Source organism: Chelonia mydas, chromosome 6 (genome assembly GCF_015237465.2).
Source record: "Chelonia mydas isolate rCheMyd1 chromosome 6, rCheMyd1.pri.v2, whole genome shotgun sequence".
NCBI classification, from domain to species: domain Eukaryota; kingdom Metazoa; phylum Chordata; order Testudines; family Cheloniidae; genus Chelonia; species Chelonia mydas.
This window is the reverse complement of record NC_051246.2, coordinates 58432469-58453099: the sequence shown is the minus strand read 5'-3', so window position 1 is coordinate 58453099 and position 20631 is coordinate 58432469. Positions and strand designations below refer to the sequence as shown.

General features: G+C 43.9%; 1 protein-coding gene across 2 annotated transcripts in view; it reads right to left on the bottom strand.

The window, feature by feature from the left end:
- The window catches only part of ACCS (1-aminocyclopropane-1-carboxylate synthase homolog (inactive)), an 80100-nt gene that overhangs the window by 24174 nt on the left and 35295 nt on the right, over nucleotides 1–20631 (bottom strand). Inside the window, exon 1 of one of the 2 annotated variants that reach the window (XM_043549046.1) lies at nucleotides 17440–17462. The exons of the other annotated variant lie outside the window; for it this stretch is intronic. The gene's annotated coding sequence lies outside the window, so the exon portion shown is untranslated. Of the gene's footprint in view, nucleotides 1–17439; nucleotides 17463–20631 lie in introns of those variants that run through there. 2 annotated transcript variants of the gene reach the window in all.

The following is a 20631-nucleotide window of genomic DNA, read 5'->3' as shown; positions in this document are numbered from 1 at the left end:
ATGGAGCAAGAGTTGGGGGACACGGCTGGGGCCAGCAGAGATCAGAGGGGCAGGATAGCTCAGTGGTTTGAGCATTGGCTTGCTATACCCAGGGTTGTGAGTTGAATCCTTGAGGGGGCCATTGAGGGATCGGGGGGCAAAAATTGGGGATTGGTCCTGCTTTGAGCAGGGGGTTGGACTGGATGACTCCTGAGTCCCTTCCAACTCTGATATTCTATGAAACACACAACAAAATTAGGAGCAGTGGTCACACTGGAAAGCTCAGAGCTAATGTGATATGGAGTCAAGCCTTAAAAATAAAGGTGTGATGCACTAAGATGAAATGAGCGATAAGGGGTGTTGTGCTGACAAGGTGTAAGAACCCTGGAATTTTTGTGCAGATTTGCATAGTGCAAGTTACCTAGGTTTTCTTGTTTTGTTTGGTGGTTCATGCTCTGCAGAAATGGGTTTGTGCATGCATTTTTTTTTTTAAACTAAGATGTATTTACTAGGAATAATCCGTTTGGCTCACATTAACCCCCTCCTACAGGACTTTGGCAAAGTACTCCAATACATTAATTTACTCTGGACAGCTGTGCCTCTTGAGTGATTGATGGTCTTGGGCCTCTGCCCCATTACACAGGCAGCTACGCAACTTGTCATGGGATGCAGTGTGTTGTTAGCTGATCACCCCTGTTGTAAGATCAGAGTTGGAACAATAAGGGAGAAAAGTTCAGAAGAGGTTTAGGTTTGAACATGAAGTGTACTTTCTGGGTTTCATATTTATTGCACCTTAGAGACTAACCAATTTATCTGTAGCTCACGAAAGCTTATGCTCAAATAAATTGGTTAGTCTCTATGGTGCCACAAGTACTCCTTTTCTTTTTGCGAATACAGACTAACACAGCTGTTACTCTGAAACCTATATTTATTGCAGAGGTTTTGGACTAATTCAGTTGACACTAGCTTATCAAAAATCTCACTGCATTTCCTATCGTGCAGTCAATTCAAAAGTACAAAACACACAGTACTATCCATAGGGAAGCAGTTCTCAAACTGTGGGCTGGGACCCCAAAGTGGGTCATGACCCCATTATAATGGGGTTATCAGGGCTGGCATTAGACTTGCTGGGGCCCAGGATCAAAGCCCGAACCCCACTGCCTGGGGTGGCTGGGCTCAGGCTACAAGTCTGCCGCCTGGGGCTGAAGCCCTTGGGCTTTGGCTATGGCCCCCCACCTGGCAGGGCTCAGACTTCCGCTTTGGCCCCCTACCTGGGGTGGCAGGGCTCGGGCAGGCTCAGGCTTCAGTCCCCCATCCTGGGGTCATATAATAATTTTTGTTGTCAGAAGGGAATCGTGGTGCAATGAAGTTTGAGAACCCCTACCATAGGGGATAGTTCCTCTGTTTTCACAGTGCCAGTAGTGAGGTGTCGTGTTACTTGGGCCATTTCTACGCTACAGCGACCACAGAGCCATAGGTATAGTGCTATAGCTATGCCAGCCCAACCTCACAGTGTAGACAGAGCCTACTCCAACAAAAGGGATTTTTCTGTTTGTGTAGGAACACCACCTCCCTGAGTAAGGGTAAATAGGTCAATGGAAAAATTCTTCCATTGATCTAGCTATGTCTAGACCAGGGGTGAAGATTTTTCAAATCCATGAGCATTGCATGGATGTCGACCCCTAGACCAGGCCTAAATCTTCCTTACTTTCACAAACCATATTGCAGATAATTTCCTAATACACCATGAGGTGTGATCATGAAGAACAGTTATTACCCTTGTAAAATAAATGGAACAAAATCCCTTATGGGAGGCAGTATTCTAGCATGCTCACTAATTTGCAGCATTAATCTCCCCACAAATGTGCCTCAGCCCTACTCTGGAGAGACTACCTCTATGAATGGGGTTTAGTCTTACTAATTCGCAAAATTTAATTTATAATGAGTCTACTGGTCATTAATGTGAATTATCAACAATTTACCAATCCCACACAAGAATTTTTTACCTTATACAGTCCACAGTGGCTGTCCTGGGTGACTCTGCTCTCTGTCAGGACTTTCAAGGTATGACATTAGAAAGAAATTTGCAATAATTTTGAATTAGAGAATAAATGTCAATTTGCTGTTGGTGAAAAGTGCTGGACTGAAAACCCTGGAAACTAGGCAATCTTGTTATCCACAGCACACTTACAGTAGCAACTCCTCCCAATATTGCCCCACTAATGTGCCTCAGCCTTCCCACGGAGAGACCCCCTTTAAGAATAGGTTTCAGTCTCCTTGGCCCATAGAATACCATGTTTTTAGCTGGGACTGCCCATAAGTGAGACAATAGTGATGAGGTTTATGTAATGGAGACCTTTGTCAGCTAAGGACAGGACTGAGATCCTAACTCATTTCACCCAGAATGAGATTAAGTGTCTGATGGAAGCATGCTGCAAGATCTTCCATCAGAAGAATGAGATCTGCCTTTCAATGAGAGATGGCCCTTCATTGCAAAGAGTGAAGTTGTTTGGAGGCTGAGCTTTGGGTTGACCCATTCAAGAGAAAGGGGTTCATAGAGCTTGTAATCCACTCCTGAAAAATCAGATCCCAATCTAAACGTCCACAAAATTCAGAAGGGGTTGGCTCAGATTCATCTTTATTTTAAATTAATCCGGAATGAAGGCCTCTCCCTGTAAAGGAGTACAACATGTAAGTTTTATTCTTTTGGCACCATTAAAATCTCAGGGGCATTCATCGCTTTTAGATGCTTCCTCAGGGGGGTTAAAACCAGTTGTGTTCAGGTTTCTTTTGCAGATCCCCAAACCTCAGGGTCTGCAGAAGCTGCTGTGAGACAAATTTACCAACAGAGGGCGCAGAATCCCTGCTATATTCCTGCAGGCCCATGAAAAGCCATGGTGCACTTGCAGCCTAATTTGGAGTTTTAGTGCGAACTGACCCAGTGGAACATACCAAAGGGGGAAGCACGGAGAATAGACTCAAGCACAGAGACCTTGGCAGACTGAAAAACACATCAGGATGGGATTCAAAAGGAGAGTTAATTGCTTGGCAGCCCTGTTTTTCAGGGGCTAAATAGACTGCTCTTCAAAGTTCACTATGGGACAAGGTCTAACCCGGTATGGTTTAAAAAACAAAATTTCACCATTTTTATATCAGGTGGAAAAGGACAATAAACTGTTTTTCAAAATGTCATTTTGCAGGTCAGCTCATCACGTAGACTAGCTCCTTAGGACTCTACAGCAGCTGCTGCGTCGGCCACATATAAGCCCTGAAATATAGTAACAAAGTCATTACCAACGATGGCTGTCTGTTTGGTCATCTAAGTGAAATGAGTGTAGTGGATCTCAATCTAGTTCCTAGCAGTCCAAGTGTTTACATCCTGCCAATTGACACTAATTGGCATCTTTCTGGCCATCTCAGCACAGAGACCAAGAACTGAATAGGTCATGGGGAATGAAGCACTCTTACTACTAAAAGGGCTCCCTTGGGGTCAGAATTAGGTACATTGGCCAGAAATGGTGTGGAAGAAGCTTACCCTGGCTATGTTTGTGTCACATTTATTCCCTAGATAATATCAGCTTCTTGGGCTGTCAATTAGCACTTTTTATTAGCACTAAAATAAATAAATAAAGTCTTAACTTGCATCTGGCCGTCTTTCCACCATAAGTATGGCACTTACTCCATTCTACCCCAAAAAACCCCAACCCAGCCAAACTCCGCCAAAATAAAACAACAACCCTGACATTAAGCAACCTAAAAACAAACCAAAATGAAATTAAAAAAAAAAAATCTAAAAAAATTCAGGGTGTGGGTGTTGATGGCCTGGGATATACAGGAGGTCAGAGTGGTTCTAAACCAGTGATACACACACCCCTGGAGGTACGCAGAGGTCTTCCAGAGGGTACATCAACTCAGGTAGATACTTGCTTAGTTGTACAACAGGCTACATAAAAAGCACTAGCAAAATCAGTACAAACTAAAATTTCATACAGACAATGACTTGTTTATATTGCTCTATATTCTATACACTGAAATGTAATATTAATATTCCAATTGATTTATTTTATAATTATATGGTAAAAATGAGAAAGTAAGCAATTTTTCAGTACTAGTGTGTGGTGACACTTTTGTATTTCCACGTCTGATTATGTAAGCAAATAGTTTAAGTGATGTGAAACTTGGGGGTATGCAAGACAAATGAGACTCCTGAAAGGGGCACAGTAGTCTGGAAAGGTTGAGAGCCACTGGATTAGATGATCTAGTGGTCCTTTCTGGCCTTAAACTCTTGGACTCTAAAACCACAACCTCTAACCCATGCAGAGTTTTTACTCTGAAAAGGGAGAAGTGCTAGACTCTCCATGAAGAAAAGTAGAGACTTAGCTATTGATTTTATGTGGAAGGTGTGCAGAGACATTGCAATGAGAAGTAGCAGTATAAAACCCTAAGATAGATAACTTCCATAGCTCTCAGGGACAAACCACATTCTGTCATTCAAGAAGCAAACTCTTCTCTTAGTGTGCACACAACATGTCCCTACTGAAAAGCATAACACACCTGTTGCTGTACTTGCAAGGTATTTCTAACTCTATATAAGGTATTTCTACCTTGCAAGGTGTTTCTAACTCTATATGGACGTGACATGACGTTCTAGGGTGCTTTTCCATTTGTATCAACTTTTTCCTTTTTAACTTTGTGCTGGCCCTTCCTGCTCAGTCCCTGTCACTTTCTGATATAGGTCTGTATTCCACTGGTTTTCAGAACAACTAAACCCCAACAAAGTTCCAGATGTCCTCTTCCAGGCCTCCTATCCAGGGCTTTAACTGGGGTCTGAGGAACTGGGGAGAGGACACAGTTATCCTTGTTAAAATTAGGTCATTACTTTAATAAGCAGCATCCAGTGCATGGACAAAAGAGAAGAGAAGCAAAGCCCTCTAGGGGGAACTGTTTACCATCTGAGTACGTGCTAAAGGGTTATTAAGAGCACTTCCCACAGAGCAGGCAGGAAAGCCCAGTAAGGGTGGCCGAAGGACCGGTGGCCATTAGGTACCTGCTGCAGAGGGCAATGAGATGGGGTAAATTTCCTCAGACAAATAGCATCTGATTATAACCACTTTGGTAGTTTTTCTCGGCTGACTTTTTTTCCAGTGTCAGTTTTCTAATTCATTTAATAGCTTGTCATACTTTCTGTGAGAGACTGGGCAAAACTGTGGGAGCTGTATGACTGTTTGCAGACTGAGGGCCTGCTTTTCAAAGGCGCTAAACATCCCCAATGCCCATTGACTAACACCATGTCAATCACACAGGAAAAGGGAAATTAAATGTCCTTAGCATTTTCTTGTATAGCTTGGTTCCCTAAGAAGGGTTTAAACCCCAGTCCTCTGTAGCTAATTGGCATAGGCAGTCCCTGACACAGAAAGTCATATAATCAAGTATAGGTTTGATTTTTAAGAGGGCTAGATAATTCTATGTCCAATAACAACTAGAGACGTACTAAAAACTAGAACCTTCAATCCAAAACACCTTTACAGTTCAGAAGGGGAGGGGAAATGGATTCAGATTCCTGCATTCAACCTACCCTTACAATTTTGGATGTGGATCAGACCAAAACAAAAAGAGATTACTTTTCCATTTCTTGTTCTGATGTTGCTAAAATCCTGAAGATTAACTGACACCACACGATTTTTGAAATTGATGCTGAATAAGTAGTAGTTCTGCAGGTAAACCAATGATCGGCTTCAGGGCACGAGCTGATTGCCTGTGGAAACAGGAAGGAATTGTCCTCTGCACAGTACTCCACAAATCACCAAGAATATGACAGGGTGCTTTAACCTCCCTTTTAAGGATCAAATAGTATCAGCCTGTGCTAGAGGCAGAATCCTAGACCAGATGGACCAATGTTCTGATCCATAAGGACAAATACATTTACTCCTTAGTACAAAACTAATACTAGTAATAGTACATGCTGAGAAAATAGCAGGTTCTCCTCACATTGTAAATCCTGTATGACCTTCAGCAGTGTGTTGGAAGCCATCCCAAAGCCAAGGTGTTTGTACAAAGATAGTAAGTACATCTCATCATCATTTGTGTACACACATACACACACACACACACACACGTAGATTTCATTTCTATGCATTCATTTCTGGTTAAAATCCCACCCTGCACCTCTTACCCCCACTCCTGTAGTTATTTATATCTGTCAATTTCTTGTTTCCTTCTTAATTTTGCTCCTCCCCACCCTAAGAAGGAAGTCCATGAGAGGTTTCACTATAACACACTGTTACTCCTGCTGGAATTCTGCACCACCACGCACTGCAGAATTAATGTTCCCCGCAGAATTTTATTTTTTCCTACAGTATTTCCCCTCAGTATTTCACCCTGGCACGGGTGGCTGGGACTTCCGCCAACAGCCCGGGTAGCTGACAGTGGGAGTCCCAGTTGCCTGGGGCTCACAGTAGGAGCATGATTATATGGTGTTATTTTGATAAATAAAATAGCAGAATTTCAAAATATTGTGCGCAGAATGTTTAATTTTTTGGAGCAGAATTCCCCTAGGAGTATTGCTACAGCTGACAAAGTTTGCTGCTCTCAGTGCTTCCTCATGCTAACTGATCCTGGAGTGGGACTAAGGAAAGAAACAGTGGTGGAAAGAGGAGAGGGCAAGGGAGGCACTGACTTCAGCTCTGAGACAATTACTGTGAAGATCTTTGTTTTAGGCCTGATGCACTGTTTGTATTAGCTCAGTACCATGTTTCTGTTTGTTTATTGGTTTCTTCCCTTTTTGGCTTTACGTCTCCTCAGCCTGGCTTCGTTGTTCTCAAGTAGCATAAACAGTGCTGTCTGTCTAAAGGTCTAAAGAGGCTGTCTAAAGGTTGTCTCTGCTAAGTGCTGTAAGAGAAGGATGTGGGTCATTTCAGGACAACACATGGAAATTAAACCAAGAACCCTTCTGTGACAGGGTGCTATCAGCAGCACCCTGATCACTGACCTTGCTGCAGCCTGGAGAAGGCTGCAGGCCCAGTCAAGGGAATTACTGTTTGGTGGGGGATTGTGAGCATCTGGGTGACAATCACTGGGCTAACAAGGTAATTGGGGAGATTATAAAGGGAGGAAACAGGAAGCTTCAGAGGAGCTTGGGCTGGGGAGTGAGGGCTGCAGGGAAGCCTGTCTTTGCTATAAGCCTGTGTTGCACAATATGGTTATGTAAGAGGGAAATAAATGGTGAAAGATAAACAGCTGAAGTACATTTGTGACCGTGAAACCATCTGAACTGACTGGGCAGTGAGGTTCAGCAGGTAGTGATGGAGGCACCCAGTGACACCTTCCTTAACCTGGGGCCTTAAATATTAGCATCCATGGTTCACAGAAATCACAGCCTAGAAAAAATAAGGTCACTTGCCCATTCAGGACATCACAGGAGAATCATACTTTCAATATAGTTGTCCTACACCTCGCAAGACCAATATTACAAGAATCCCAGATTATCTTTGGGAACACAATCATCAACACGCTGGGATGTGTGGTGTCAGCACATGGCATTGCAACACAAACATCAGAGCAAGCAGCCACTGAGCAGGCTTCTCCCACACAGCTCTGCTGATGTACATTACTCTGGCCAGCAGCACCCAGTTCCACCAATGTACTTTCTGCACCACCCCAGACAACTACTATGCTGAATCCCCCCTACCCCACCACCACCACTGCCCTGATAGTGTTTCAATACCTCAGTCCTGGCCTTGACAACTCTCTGCCATACCTGTCCTGTGAATCCTTTGTGCATGGTGTAACCAATTAGTCCTGCCTTGAATGCAGGGGACTGAACTAGATGACCTCTCGAGGTCCCTTCCAGTCCTACGATTCTATGATGCTGTTGCCTGTGACAGAGGGAGATTTGATGGATTTGATGATCCAGCTCCATTCTAGTCCTATGCTGTTATATTCTTATGCAACATTCACTCGTTGTTTTGTGACATATAGTTACCCTCTTGACTGAGGACACCAAACTCATGTCACTTGTGCCTTGAACATCTTCACATACCCCCTCAAAACTCTCCTTTGACAAGTTAGGCTGCTAGTGTGCTGACACCACTGCTTATCGTGCTGACCAGTATTGCCTCATTGTTTACTTAAACTTCCCAATCCGTCTATCACTTGTCTTATAATTAGATTACAAGCGCCTTTGGGCAGGAACCATCTTTTCCCCCTCTATTTGTAGAGCACCTAGCACAATGTGGTCCTGGTCTACAACTAGGGCCCCAAGGTGCTTTAGTAATCCAAATAATAAAAATTCCTAGAGGCAAGAGGCAGTATAAATCTAATGAGCCATCTCTTTCCTGCTCAGGTGTGTTGAGCTTCTCCCCTGAACTAAATGAAATCCTCAGCTGGAAACACCCTCCGCATACCCCTGTCACAGCAATTTTCCAGCCTTGGCTTCTTTCTGCAGGCAGTTCACAAGGGCTAGTGATCTTCATTTGTCCTTTTCCCCACCCCATTCCCACCATCTTGTACAAGAACTTCAACAATGTTGTCTTGAAAACCTCCATATTTGGTCCTAGTAACATTGGTTATCTTATGTAACTACCAGTTCATTCAGGAAACAGCCTAAGAGTCTGTGGGACAAGACCAGATTTTTAGCATTGTCAGTCATTGTTGACCTGTGTAGCGCTGCCAGCCTGTTCCATAAAATACTGTAGTCACATTCAGCTAATTGATATTAGATTTTTCTGCACAACGCATGGTCTCAACAAAAAAAACACCTCAGTATTTTGGGAACATTATCTCCGTGTCAGCTTCCTGAGAATACTTGAGGGAAACTACTGCTGTCTGGCTGCTCAGGAAGGTGAATTAAGGATTGCTTAATGGGTTGACTGGCGCAGCTCCTGAAATCAGATTGGCAGAGGCCCCTCTCTACCACTTAAACTCAGATAGCAACATTAGAAAGAGGGGCATCTATGTTCCAGAAATCAAATCACAGTCCTGAAGAGGACACTCCAAGATGCATTTGAAGGTTAGACCCCCATGTCCCAGGTCCCTGCAACCCAAAGGACCCCATGACACTCAGATTCCAGCACTGAAGAGGACCCTGCTACAGGTCTATACAGCCAGTCATTACGTTTTCAAAATAAAAGAAGGCAAAGCTGCTAAAGGATAGTGGGTAGGCGCCTCATTTCCTTCCTATCTGGAAAGGCTACTGTAACACCCAACTGCCTCACAAACATTAATTAATTGAGCCTCACAACACAACCATAATGTTACAATGAGGAAACTGAGGCAAGCAAAATTAAGTGACTTGCTAAAGGTCACACAGAAAGTTCGTGGCCAATGTGGAAACTGAACTCATGTCTCTGTTGTCCCAATTCAGTGCCACAACTGCAAGATCATCCTTCACTAGAACCGAGTTGGACCCCATTGTCTTAACAAACAAATGAAAACTGAGACCTACAATTTGGAGCAGAAGCAACTAAAGCGATAAGAAGATATAGAGTTTTTGCTTTTACCTGTTAAATTCATGAGCAGTAGTAGAAGTGTATTCGTGGGTAGTCGCTGATATTTTGCTTACAAGCCCTGGACACACCTCTTGTTTTACTTTTGCCATCCTGGTGCTCCAGGAAAGTCCTGTTCCTTTTCATGTTTGTTTAGTTTGACAGGTTTCTTCATTAAAACTAGATTGTGTCATGCACCTGATAGAGGAGTCTGTGTGACAATCTCACACATACTCCCTTAACAGGAAGCATCCCTCTGCATTTGGTTAGTGTCATATGGGCACTGCACTGAGGTATTAAAGAGGAACACATGAACTGGTTATTAATCCTAGTAATGTAGTGATCACCACAAGATTTTAGAATATTTAGAAAAGCTAGAGTTACTGTTGGAAAATCCAATTCCCCCTAAACCTGTAGGAGTTTGTATTAGGCTAAGTAAAGAAATGGCAGATAGACTGGGGTTTGCCAAAAGCTTTCTTTAAGTACTTAGTCTCATTACTGACTACAGCACATTTGGTCACTTTAACTGTACAATGTTTACTGAACTGTTTTGAAACCTAAGCAGTGATGAATTTTGAAGACCTTGACAGTAGTTTTCAACATCATTAACAGTTTCTAAAACTTTAAAGATTTTCTTAAAACTTTACATAAAAGGCTACTTGATTGCTCACTGATCTAGATGTGAGGGATCTTGCCAGTCCTCCAAGGGATTTCAGTCCCAATGATGATACCACCTCTAAAACTCAAATCCTAAAGACAACAGGGGACTCTGCAGAGATAAAATCCTGATTTTGGACAGCAGTCTAAGAACTCCAATCCCAAGGTGTCTGGGAATGTTTGAAACCTCACGTTCCGACACCAGTAAAGGTCCCATTGCAACTCAACACCCACTACTCTAGGCAGGATCCTTAGTCTACAAAATGCAAATCTCTACTCCTTTATGTTTAAAATCCTGTTGACATGCATTGTATCATTTTACAAATGTATTAAATGTAGTGGTGGCAGCCAAACACGTTGTCCATTTCCATAAAGAACGGTAAAGTGAATCTGGTGCTCGTAAATCAGGTCAGGGAACCAAAGTCCCCTGTTTATCCCCAGTTCAGGTACATCATGACCTGTCAGAGTGGAAGCTTCCCCAACACTGCCCTAAAAACGTAACTCAGTTTTGAACTGGAAGGTCACCACTGGGGTGTAAGAAGTTTGTTCAGCCTCTAACTACTTCTGTCCAAGGTGCCTCTGGTAAGACTTCAAATGAGGGGGCTGGTTTGTATCTGTTGTAACAGTGTTTTTTGTGATACGGATATTGTTCAATAGGAACAGAGACCCAACTCAGTTCACATCTGCCATTTGAACAACTGTCGTAAAGTGACTGGATGGCCACCACCTTGGCTGACACACTCGGGACTGAACTGCGGACCTCCAGAGCTAAAAGCATACGAGGTGCTGCTGCTTGAGATAAAGTACTCTAGGTGAGGCTGTAGCAGACTCACACCCTCTGCAGATCAAGCACAGAGGGGGACTTTTAACACATACTCACCAGTGGTCAATGACCTGTAGCCACTACTAATCTGAGATGGATTAGGTTTAGTGGTTTACAGGTGAAATGCTCTATATCCCATTCCCACAGCCATCTAGTCCCTCTCCAGTCATTTTACTATACACTGTGCAAGTGTCCTGCTCATCCTTGACTTAACTAAACATTTAAACCTGCCCTTCCAAAAGCTTAGGTTCTCTTCCTTTCTTAAAAGTTCTGTGATAAATTGCCACAAGAGACTGAAGAGGACAGTCTCTGAAGGCTGCACACATTAAACCTCACATTAGAAGCTTATACATTATCATATCTATCTATCTATCACCACCTTTGCTTTCTGAGGACAGTTTTAGCTGCAACCCAAGCTTGGGTCAACAGTGCCCCCAAATTTTGATGGCCTTTGTGAAATGGTTCTCAGTCCAGTTCTCTGTGGAGAGGTGTGCATATCGCAAAATCTACCAGCACTATTGTCAGCAGAGAAGCCATGGAGACTTATCCTCCCACATGTAGAACTGGACTCTTCATGTCAGGGGAGAGAGGGAGAGGACGAACGAGCACATTGGCAGGCAGCATGGGAAGGCTAGTCCAGCCCTTGCCCATGGATAGGATGTGATTTCTTTGCCCCCATCTCAATTTGACATCATTCACAATTTCTAAATTCAGGCACACAACAGTTTTCAATCACAGAAAGATAGACACAACCAGAAGATGATCATGTTCAGAGAGCCAGTGTGGACATCAGGCTTTCCAAACTAAATCTCCTGGTTAGCTCTCTGTGACCCTCCCTGGATGCAGAGAGAATGATGCCCCATGTCTGAAAATGATACCTCCCTGATCTTTCAGAAAGCAGCCAAGTCTGATCAAGCTAGTTGTGATCTGTTTAAATGAGTAGCACTCCGTTTTAAACCACTCCAAATCTCTTTTGCGTCACTAACCTTTGAATCAGGAATTCAGCTAAATGACTATAGTTGCTTGACTCCCGCAAGGGAAACAGAATCGTCCATCACTTACACGATCTCCAAGCAAGGAAACCATGGGAGCAGGAAGCCTTCTGGGACACACTAGGAGTCATCATTTTGCTTCATAATTCCACCTTTCATCCCCTGAGGTCAAAACCACTGGGGAAGACAGAGAAGGAGACCACTACGGGCATCTCCCCAAACGCCAGTGCAAGCTAAAATGCTCTCCCCACACAGAGAACACGCTGGGAGGCTTTCAAACCGAAACAAGGGAAAAAGCACAGGTGCTCCCGTGATTAGGCAGCCAAGGCCCCCCTCTCCACTCCCAAAATAATCACAATTATTTAAAGAGAAGTTTCTAGGAGGGGAGGACGTCACTAAATGTTACTTACAAGTTTCACTCCTTTGGCTCCATTCTTTATTCTCATTTAATAATACACCCAGCACAAACGTCTCCAGTTGCTATGGTGGCTAAGGGGACAGTACCAAAATAAAAAAAAATATGCAATAAAAATGTCACTCCGTGTGGTCCTTCTACCACCACTATGGATTATTAAAATGGACAAAAGGTTAAGAGTATCATTTGTTTTTCCACCAGAGTTGACTCTGATATTTGCAATCTGCTTGGATAGTGAAATCTGTCAGCTTCACTTCTATTCAATTTCACTGCGAGACTAATCTATTGTGAGGCTTTCATTTTATTTACAAAACACTTATAACTGAAACTTAACACAAAAATTCCATATAAGCTTTTCTATCATACTACAGTTCTGTAAGAAAAACAGACACATTAAAATTGACAATATCTCTCTGTTTTACACCCCACTTTCAAACAAACAAAAAAAAGCAAGCAAGAGAATATTTGCATGGATATCTTGGACAATCAGAATAGTTGTGCTGTGTTTGTCCTCAGTGCTCCCATAGCATTTTGAGTCCTTATGCCAGCCAGTGAACAACGGGTCACACACATCATTGTTCTTGTTCAATAAAGAGGTGTTAAAACCTCAGTGACAAACAGAAGGCATGTGGAAGATTTAACATACCTTGTCATTAACAGGTAGGGTAAATATACACTAGCAACCAAAGTTTGCTCTGTCAAGCAGGTTTAAATACAAAGTAATTCCACAGAAATCAATGGAGGTATCATAGAATCATAGAATATCAGGGTTGGAAGGAACCTCAGAAGGTCATCTAGTCCAACCCCCTCCTCAAAGCAGGACCAATCCCCAACTAAATCATCCCAGCCAGGGCTTGTCAAGCCTGACCTTAAAAATATCTAAGGAAGGAGATTCCACCACCTCCCTAGGTAACGCATTCCAGTGTTTCACCACCCTCCTAGCGAAAAAGTTTTTCCTAATATCCAACCTAAACCTTCCCCACTGCAACTTGAGACCATTACTCCTTGTTCTGTCATCAGCTACCACTGAGAACAGTCTAGATCCATCCTCTTTGGAACCCCCTTTCAGGTAGTTGAAAGCAGCTATCAAATCCCCCCTCATTCTTCTCTTCCGCAGACTAAACAATCCCAGTTCCCTCAGCCCCTCCTCATAAGTCATGTGTTCCAGTCCCCTAATCATTTTTGTTGCCCTCCGCTGGACGTTTTCCAATTTTTCAAAATCCTTCTTGTAGTGTGGGGCCCAAAACTGGACACAGTACTCCAGATGTGGACTCACCAATGTCGAATAGAGGGGAACGATCACGTCCCTCGATCTGCTGGCAATGCCCCTATGTATACATCCCAAAATGCCATTGGCCTTCTTGGCAACAAGGGCACACTGTTGACTCATATCCAGCTTCTCGTCCACTAAGTGCAGGACTCTGCACTTGTCCTTGTTGAACCTCATCAGATTTCTTTTGGCCCAAACCTCCAATTTGTCTAGGTCCCTCTGTATCCTATCCCTACCCTCCAGCATATCTACCTCTCCTCCCAGTTTAGTGTCATCTGCAAACTTGCTGAGGATGCAATCCACACCATCCTCCAGATTATTTATGAAGATATTGAACAGAACCGGCCCGAGGACCGACCTTGGGGGCACTCCACTTGATACCGGCTGCCAACTAGACATGGAGCCATTGATCACTACCCGTTGAGCCCGACAATCTAGCCAACTTTCTATCCACCTTAGAGTCCATTCATCCAGGTACTCCATTCTAAGGGAGGCAAACTTGGCCCTTTATTTCCAGTACCCTGTTTCCAGAAACTTTATTGCTACTTTCATTTTCCTCTTACTGCCCCTCTGTCTAGAGGTGGTTATGGAGCATGGAGGGTCATTTTTATGGATGAGTGATATCTGGTGGTTTGAAGTTTGGTTCAGACAAGCACCAAAGTCCTGATGCTTCTCCGAAACTCTGGGAGCAGTTATCAGCCATATTAGCAGATGACATTTACCCCTATGCAGGAGACCAGCCTATGCACTGAGCAACTTCTATGTCACCAAGGCTTAATTCTGATTTTCAGCCCAGTGTCTGAAAAGTACTTTAAGATCCTCCAGTGGAAATTGCTACAGAAGACCAAAGGAGTAGCACTGTCATGATAAGAGCGACAGAAGAGCCAGTCTCTGTGGGACAAAGGAGAATTTGGGCCCCCAAACACCCATCCCATTTTCATGGGGCAATCCTAATGCTGACAGGGCTTGCAGGCTGGGAAAGTCCCAAAATGCCTTTGGGGCTGAGGTACCACCACCAAAACATGGCATTTACATATTCTATGTCCAGAAGAGAAGTTGAAAAAGGTGACACCTCACGTCTGGCAAGAGGGTCAATTGGGAAGGTGCATTTATCACATTAGGTAAGACTCGAATATAAGCCTCTTCCAGGCTGTCCCAGACCCATGCATAGAACAGCAGGATACAGCTTCTCCTGGCACCCAGCTAGTTAGCCCATTTCATCCCAAGTGACACTCTGTTCCCCTGAGGGACACAGCTCCTCTGCTTTCTTCTAAATATTTAGCTGTGCAAGTTTGTGCTGAAAGACTCAGGAATGTCTCGAGATGGAAGAAGGAAATGGGGTTGCCTGGAGCTGGGCCCAACATTTCTCTGGCAAATTCACTTCAGATAAAACAAAACATTTACAGACATAAATAAGAGACGGGAGACTGGGGGGGGGGGGAGCCCAAATGTGTCAGCTGCTGTGTCCAGCTTTAGTTCAAAACATAAAAATTAAGGGAAGGAGGAGGGGAGAAAACGATACATAGAAAAGAATGTAAAAAGCTGTGGGCGCCAGCACAAGCTCAAACCCGCCAGCAAGACAAATGCAAACTAACAGGTATAAGCATGTTGCCTTATATGGGAAATTTTTCTGCTGCATTTGGCCCTGTTTATAGGAATTCTCTCTTAGTTTCAATGTAACCACATGTCACTGTCTCCGATCTCCAATACTGGACAGCTCAATGTGAGGAGCCTGGGCCTGCAAAGTTTACCTCAACAGTGACTTTCATAAGAGTGTTCCCCATCTCCCATAAACCATAACACTGCGAATAGAGGCCTAGAACGATCAGACCAAGGGAGGCCAGCTTCCAGAGCTGATATTCGTGTTATAGTAACTCGAAAAAATAAATAATAAATAATAATCATAATATTTACTAATGGTTTAGGGTAAACAGAAGGTTCTCCACCCCCTCCTGCGGGTGGGAAGGGGAACTCAGTCCCCATCCTTCCTTCGAACCTTGGTCTCCCTGTTGAGATGGCCAACAAGAATAGCAGTTGTGATGATGGCTTTTGGGATGGGGACACCTGGCTTCTCAAAACCACTGACAAAACGTCAGATGGTAACTTGCTCACTACTGACCCTTGGAGGATTCAAACTAGAGTTTGAATTATTAGAGTTAAAGGGTCCACTACCCTTTCCCAGTCCCCTGAGCCATCCAGCACCTTCAGTGAGTCAAGGTGAAAAGTACATCCAGGAAGCAAGCAGGTTGATACTCTATCATTTGTATAAAAAATGTAATGAGCAAATCAGCCACATTCCTATTAAAAAGCAGTAACTATAACAGATTGCTGTAGTGATCATTCCTAAGGATAGACGAATTGCTGATAAAATACAGTCTTCCTCTACCTATGTTATACTGGGACAGAAATACCAATCCAGAAAAGTCCAGCATACCCAGTGGAATATCATGAATTTGGCTACAAGACAGAAAGCAAGGAGCAGGAATAATGGACATTTTCAACATGGAAGGAGGTAAATAGTGAAGTACTCCAATGATCTGAATTTGAACAGGTGTTACTTAATGATATGAAGACAGGAAGACTGTAAGGAGCCTCAGAAGGCCCGCCAATGAGGCAATTGGGCAACATGAAAACAGATAAAATTTAGCAGAGAAAAGTGCAGAGTAATATCCACTTTGAACTATTCATGCAAATTGATGGTTTGTAAATGAAATATGAAATGAAAACCACTCCTGAGACGAGATCCAGGCATCACTGCGGATATCTCAATGAAAATATCAGCTCAGTTCTTAGCCGTAGTAAAAAAAAAACAAGCAAGCAAACTTAGGAATACATACAATGCTGAAAATATTATAAAACCATGATGTAAATTTTGATATATCCTCATCTAGAATGTTGTGTTCAGTTTTGGTCAACTCATCTCAAGAAGGATATAGCAGAAAAATAGAAAAAGGGCAACAAAATTATTAGAGGCTTGGAAAGACTAACATATGAAAAGAGATATTAAAAGATTTGAATTGTTTAGTTTATAGAGGAAGTGAATAAAAGGGGATATAATGAGGTATCCACAATAAGCGTTGCTGTAGACAAGGTCAGTTAAGCACACCTACTTACCCTTTATTTTAATGCAAGAACAAGAGGGCACCCAATTAAATTGAAAAGACAAGAAATTTAAAACTGATAAAAGGATTTTTCCTGCTCACAGAGCACATAATTCACCTGTGGAACTTCCAGTCACAAAATATTGAAGCAAATTATTACCATTTGTTATTTTTGTGATGCACAGATTTATGCTAGGGACTTCACAGTAACTAGAAAGACAGTCTACTTCAGAGAGCTTACAGTCTAAAGAAAAATGCTTAGTATGATTTAAAAAAATCTGTTAGGCATTTGTATAATAGCAAAAATAACATTGCAGCATGAATTAGGAAGAAACTTCCCCTGTAGGCATGGTATTGCCTACATGGGAGTTTTACATCATCCTCTGAAGCAGCAGATACCAGTCATTGCTACAGACAGGATACTGGAGTAAATTAACCATTGGTCTGATCTAGTATGGCAATTACTATGTTCAATTCCCACCAGAGCAGCAACACAGAGCAATAGTTTGGTATAGTCATGATGGGCATTTCGATTTCTATCACAGCTTTACTGAATGAAATCGATGTTTCCTTCCTCAATTCCTATGCCTTTGATTTTCACTTATCTTCCTCCCACTGATCAATATGAGCTGCAAAATCTGCTAATATCTGAGCAGAGCTTTGTCCATGACAGCATTTGCACAGCTGTACCTGCTGTAGCCTGGTAATGCTGTCCCCTACCTGTCTCCCCAGAAGCACAACGGTTTGCAGGATCCCATTATCTAGTCCACACATTATGAGGAGACTCAGCCCCACAAGTCAGATCCATCAAAGGGCAGCATTTTTGATTGCTGAGTTTTAATAAACAAATGGCATTTTCTATTCACTATTTAGCTACTTTGGCATTTTAAAGAATAGCTCAGATCATAATGATCAAATTTCTGCATTCACAGTAAACTGGCACCAACAAAGAGGATAATAGTCATATAAATTAGTCTAGGAACAGGGAGCCAAGCTGGGGAATATGCACTTATTAGAACAATCACAGAGCTTCAGAGAAGGAATTGAGGATGCGTGCAGGGGAGTGGTGATTGTGGGGGAAATCACTGAAACAGTCAGCCCAGCACACAGCTGCAGTAACAAAAGCATGAACCAGATACAAGACCATACAAATACAGGCAGAGAATATGAACTAGAAGCAATGATCCTGGGATTGCATAAGGCACTGGGAGCTGACATCAATAGAGTTACACCAAGCATGCATTGGGCCACTGTGCATGCCACTCAACCTCTTCAAAATTCATTTCTTCAGCGAGCTTTTTCCAAACAAATTACATTTATGAACAAAAATCCCCAGTGCACTTGGGAGAAAAGACTATGCCTGGTCTCTTACCCATTCATTTATATTACAGGCCATTTGAGAGTAGGGAGCTTGTCTTTCCCTTTTTATTGTATAGCACAGAGTACACTGACTAATCAATAAAAAACTAATACTATGTTGTAATTTAGCCCAGCAGCTGGGTGAAACCTTCCTAACAGAACTTGGAACCATTTGAAGCTCAGCAGGTTTGCGATTTTGTTACAAACCTGAAGTTCAAGCCAGGTGTGCTTAATGTAAGCGGGGGGAATAGTCCTGCTCTTGTGGGGAACTTTCCTGACTTCTGCACAACCCCGGTGAAGTGGGCTAGCGAAAGGATCCGAGTCCTTGTTCCCACTTCCTTTACCCAGTGGCCTCCCTACCCTTGAGGGCTCCTCTTCCACTCTCCTGTCTGGCAGAGTCCTCGTAGCCCCAACAAGGCTGGGCCCAGGATTCCTGGGGGGCTCGACCCCCAACCCTGCTGTGGTCACCTAGGACAAGGGCTAGGGTGTCCCCACTCTGGGGTACTCTCTCTGCACTGGGCACTTCTCTGACCCACTGACCATTACATACAAGTTAAAGCAAATGCAAGTTATTTAATCAACAATTAATTTTAAAAAGAATAAGCAAAAATGGGAAAGGTTGAAGGAAACACATCACCCCGCTCTGTGGCAGGGAACATCACAAACAGTGTCTCTGGAATGTCAGGGCAGTTCACAGTCTGTTCCTTGTAAGTCCCAGGCCTTCTTCTCAGGCCCTGGCTGTGCTGCAGGGATGCTGTGGGTTGGACACTTGCTCTGGTGGTGCCACACGCTCTCAGGCTCTAAGTGGTAGGACCCTTCTTCCCAGTATCGCCCCCGCCCTGTTGGGGTGACGATCCAAGCCTGGCCTGCAGAGCCTCTTGGCTGAGGCATCTCCCTGTGCTGGGCCCGCTGCCCAGGGTGCCCCTCGGTCTCCCCAGCTGCTCACTGCACCCAGCTCCAGACTGCTCCAGCCCCAGCTGCACCACTCTGTCTCTGCACTGCTGCTGCTCTGCCTCCAGCACCCTGGGCTGCTTCTTTGGCCCCTCTGGCTCTGGTTGCTACAGCTCTGCTCCCAGAACAGGTCTGCTCTGCAGGCTGCTTCTGTGACTGTGCTCCCAGCACTGACTGGCTTCCTGGGCTGCTTTTCTGGCCCCTCTGGCTCTGGTTGCTGCAGCTCTCCTCCCAGGGCAAGTCTGCTCTCTCTGGGCTGTGCCTCTGGCTTTGGGGCTGCAGCTCTGCTCCCAGGACAGGGTCTGCTCTCTCTGGGCTGCTTTTCTGGTCCCTCTGGATCTGGCACAGCTCTGCTCCCCAGCTCAGCTTGGGCCCCTGCTTACTCCTTAGCTCAGCCCCACTCTGTCTGACCCAGGCAAATCCAGCTCACACGAAGAATGGGACCTCCCTGGCCTCCTGAATCCCTGATTAGCCTGCCCGCCCTGTCATTCAGGCTCACCTGGAACATTGGCCTCTCCCCTTTGTTCCAGGGGGCTGTCAGTCTCAGGGTCCTGATTCCCCATCGACCCTTCCCCCTTTTTAGTACTGGGAGCTAGCAACTAAAACACCCCCACTGAATGTTAGTAAGGGGGCAACAGTCCCCTTACATTAAGTTCACAAACTTTTTGCCAGGGTTGGATCAAGTTTTGATCAAGCCTCACTGTTCCGGGTAGACAATGTGCAGAGCCAAGAGGTTTGGCCTGAATTTTGCTTTGGGTACTTAACTTTGCGGGATAGGATGGGTGTTCAAACCTGACACTCAATGCAAACCTCAACAGAAGCAAAAGTGGAACATGGATGGCACACCCTGCAGGGACAGTGAACATCCACGTGATCAGAACATCCAGAGGTGTTTTGATCTCTGCTCCCATTTCTGTGTAAGGACTAGTCAGGAGTAGATCTGGAACTTTAGTTCAGACAGTTACCTGAAAGTCTGGATCCTGACCCCAAGCAGAGATGGGGCCCAAACCAAACATCATAATATCAAGACTTCTATAATGAAGCCAAATCAAAACCCTGGAGGAGGAGTTGAACTTTGCCACTCAGGCCCATCTCGGTCTGTTCTGAACCTGTGTGGCCTAGAGTACTCAGGCTGGAAAACCTATAAGATCCTAGAGTATTCAGGTTGGAAAACCTGAGATTACTCCATATTTCCTGCTCCTGCCTGGGAATATTGTAGAAAGGGCCTATTGTGTGGGATTTCGGGGCGGCAGTTTAGATCTCTGAAGATATGGGAACATTAAGAATAAACATTTAAAAAAATCAAGGGGAAAAAAAGTGAACTGAACTTTTTCAAACCTCAGAGAAAATTTGGTTCAGTTCAAGCTTTGGGCCAAGATCCCAGTGATCAAAACCACTGGCTTATGCCTGTTTATTCTCATACATCGCACAATCCCATTTTAGAGAGTGTGAGAACTCTTTAGCGGGTTTATTACAGACTCACACCAAACTGGGCACTAAGACAAAGGATAATATATTCCATGGAGAAGATTTGTAACAGGAGGGTGAGTTTTAAGTGTTGTCATCCTGGGTCAGGTGGAGTGTATCACAGCATAAACAAAG